This window comes from Alligator sinensis, unplaced genomic scaffold, assembly GCF_000455745.1.
Source record: "Alligator sinensis unplaced genomic scaffold, ASM45574v1 scaffold692_1, whole genome shotgun sequence".
Lineage (NCBI taxonomy): Eukaryota > Metazoa > Chordata > Crocodylia > Alligatoridae > Alligator > Alligator sinensis.
In genome coordinates, this window is record NW_005842238.1 from 612,332 (window position 1) to 616,148 (window position 3,817).

The following is a 3,817-nucleotide window of genomic DNA, read 5'->3' on the forward strand; positions in this document are numbered from 1 at the left end:
CATCGGGATCGTCTCCCTCTGTGCCCGAAGGATCATTTCCTTAAGGCACAGCCACCCTTCCTGGGCTCCCATCTCTTCAAAACTCTTACTCTGCAGTGCGTCCTTGACTAAATGCCCAAGTTCATTGAAATCAGCTTTCCTAAAGTCTAGCACTTTCACCCTACTAGTTACCTTACCCACTCAACGTCTTATGATGAATTCTATTATTTGGTGATCACTGTCCCCTAGGTGATCACCGATCTGTAAGTCTCCTACCATGTCATCCCCTGTTGCCAATACCAGGTCCAGTAAGGCTTCCCCCCTAGTGGGACCATGTATCTCCTGCGTCAGATGGAGGTCCTGTACACAGGATAGGAACCTGCGTGAACGGTGGGACTTTGCTGTCTGCGTCTCCCAGCAGATGTCTGGGTAGTTTAGGTCCCCCATGACTATCGCCTCCCTAGTCTTTATGGTCTCCGAGAGCTGCCTCAGGAGCCTCAAATCTAGTTCTTCTCCTTGGTGTGGGGGTCTGTAGCAGACCCCTCCCACCAAATCCCTTTCTCCTTGACCTCCATGTAACCTAACCCACAATCCTTCTACTTTCTCCTCCTCCGATTCAAGAGGTGTTCAAGAGGTTGGACAGCCACTGGTCAGGGATGATCTAGGCATAGCTATGCCTATTTTCTACCACGGGTATTTCCCATGCTTCTGGGCTTTGCCGGTTGCTCCTGCCCCCTCCCCCTCCCTTTTTTTTTGTTTTGCTATACAGTATGTGTCAGGGGATGTTTAAGCTTCCCCAGAGGCATTGTGTGTTGGCTATAGCTAAGGCTGGGGACTTAAACTGGGGTGTGTCAATTCTCTTGCCAGGAGCAAACCCAGAGGTTTCTGGCTAGAGGATCTTGCCCCTCTGCTCAGGATCGGACCGATCATAATATTCGGGATCAGGAAGCAATTTTACCACATGGTCAGATTGGTATGAACTGTGGGGGTTTTCGCCTTCCTCTGTAGCAGGGGGCATGCCCTTGACCCACGACCTCTTGAGCATATATTGACATGACTTTATAGAAGCAAAACACTGGCTGTTGTGGTTCCCCTGCTTTACCTGTGGCAGGTGAGGGTGTTAGGTCTATGTTGTGTCAGGGCTGAGGGTAGTCTTACGTAAAGTTTAGATTATGGTTATATGGGATGGTTTGGAGAGGGACGATCTGGCCTCAGGCAGGGGGTTGGACTAGATGACCTCTGGAGGTCCCTTGTAGCCCTCCTTCTCTGTGATTCTAAGGCAACTCTGTTCTACAAAGTCCTGCCAGTGCCAACGGAGACAAAGGGTGAACTCAGCTGTGATGGAATATCGGGTGCTCCTGGCATCAAAACTGACCAAGGTATCCTGGGAAGTGGGCTTCCAGGAATTCCAGGGAGAAAAAGTCCTTCAAGGATCCTAAGATTTCTGTGCTCAATGGAGCGGAGGGAGTGAAAGGTAAACTGAATGGGGCCAGTTCACCAGGCCCTCCTGTTGGTTTCACTGGTGAGAACACAGTCATCTCAGGTTTCCCTGGAGATCCTGGGGCTCCAGAAATCCCAGGTCATCAAGGATATGAAGGCATTGGTAGCTTGCTGGGACTTCCTCGTGCTACAAGTGTTAAGACTCCTGTACCAACCTCCTTACAGCAGTAGCTGTCACCTGGAGGACCTGGAAGACCTGGTTGGCCAGCTAAAGCTACTGGGCCTCCGTGGGAGCCCTTCAGCCCAGGTCTATCAAGACCTCCTCACAGACCTGGAAGGCCTGGTTCACCTTTGTATCCCCTCTGACCTATAGATCCAGATGGCCCCCATTGTCCAGGTATTCACGGTTTTACAGGCTATCCCTCCAGCATTGCTTCTGGTAGCTGTCCAGGATGTGACAGCCCATGCAATCCTAGAGATCCTGGAAGACCTGGAAAACCATTGCTCCCCAGAGCTCCTGATAAGTGATAATCCAATTATTACCTCGTCTGGGGCTCCTGATTCACCCCACCCCTAGACCTAAAGGGTGAATTCAGCAGGTCCTTAGCTAATAATTCCCTTAACTTCCAAGAGAGCCTTCCTCTGAGAATCACAGGACATTTTGGGTCTAAGTTTTATAATGATCCATAACAAATAGGAATGATTATCCTCTTTTTACTGATAGAGAAAGTGAGGCACATACAGGCACATACAGATAGAAAAACTGAGGCACTTGTTAGGGTCACTTATTTGAGGCAGGGGCAGCCGTGAAAAGAACCCCAATGTCCTTACTCCCTGCCTCACACCTATATTGTGTGACTAACAATACACAGCCCATATTATAACCTGAAAACACAGACTTACCACCTAACAGTTGCAAACAGACAGGTAGGGGCTGGGGGTCACAGCCACCCTGCCCTTCCCATGTTGCTGAGAGTAAAAGGACCCTGGGTAGGTAGGGGAGAACTGTGCAGGGAAGGTTACCCAGCAAAGAAAAGGACAAAAGTGCCCTAATATACCATTTTGTGATCTGGCTGTAGGAGTAGATTTCCTCCCAAACAATAGGACTTGATCATACTTACTGAAGGGGTGTCAAGCGAACAGTGCTCAAGGCAGTTTCACAAAAGGCTCAAAAGCCGCCCCGACACTATTACTGACCTGTGGTTTTTGTCTCAGTGGCACGGGCAGGTGGGGGGTCATGCAGGTCACTCAGCAAGGAAATGCTTTACCTCAGGCAGCCTCTTGCACCTGCAGACTCCAGTCACAGCTGCAGCTGGATCCTTGTGTCCTGGGGCACGCAAAGCTTATGGGGCCTGTGCAGAGCCTCACTTCAACAGCGCAGCCTGGGGCCTCCTCATGCGGTCATTTTTGAGTACTTTAGGCAACAGGCTCACAGCTGTCAGACCTCACCCCAGGGTGCAGATGGGGTCCAGTGGCAGTAACTCCTTGTGACAGTCCTCCTAGGGGGGTCACTGCTGGCACAAGAACTTATTTTGAAAACAAAAGGCTCATTGTTTTTGTGGTGGCAAAGAAAAGCTTCAAAGGGCTTGCCCTCTCCTAGACTGGTGGAAATATCAGGCCTATTTGATGTACGTGGGAGTCATGGGATGACCCCCAAAAGAAACTGCTAGCCCCTCCTGTTATTAGACAGGGCTATTAAATGTGCACCAACAGCTTTCTTGGGACAACTAAAGAACAGGGACAGGAGTGAGGATCAGAGGTTAATAACAGGTGCTCCACAGGGAACACGAAGCAGAGCCAGCACCCGCCGGCCTTGAACAACTCCAAGGAGCCAGTGGACGCTGCCCACCAAAACTGCCCTGAGATGTGATGGATGAGGGACAAGAAGATGACCCCAGAGTCACTGGGGGTCCTCCTGGCTGGGGCCTCCTTCCTGGGCAGAGATGGCCAGCTTAGCTAGGCCCAGGGGAAGCGTGGACAAGTCAGTAAGTAAAAGAAATAGCCTGGCTGCTTACCACAGCATGGGGAGAGTCCACCTCCCTTCTCCTAAACCAACCTGCCACAGCCCGGCACTCCCAACTCAAGCCCTTTCCCCTGCCCCATCTGCTGCTCTGCTTTCTGCCCCCTGCCCCATCTGCCGTTGTGCCTGATCCCCCAGGCTGCCTGCTCCCCCGGGCCATGCGTGCGGGCACCCCTGCCCTGGAGCAGAGCCCGTTTCAGAGCTGCCCCAGGGGAGGGCGGGGAGGGCAGGTCACCCAGCCCGGGGGAAGCTGCACAACAGGCTGGATCACACCCACAGCTGCACCGGGCACGGGTCTCCTGGGTGAACCTGGGCACCCTCACGCCTGATATTCTTGATACCGGATCAGGGTGGGGGAGGGGGAGCGAAAAGGGGGGA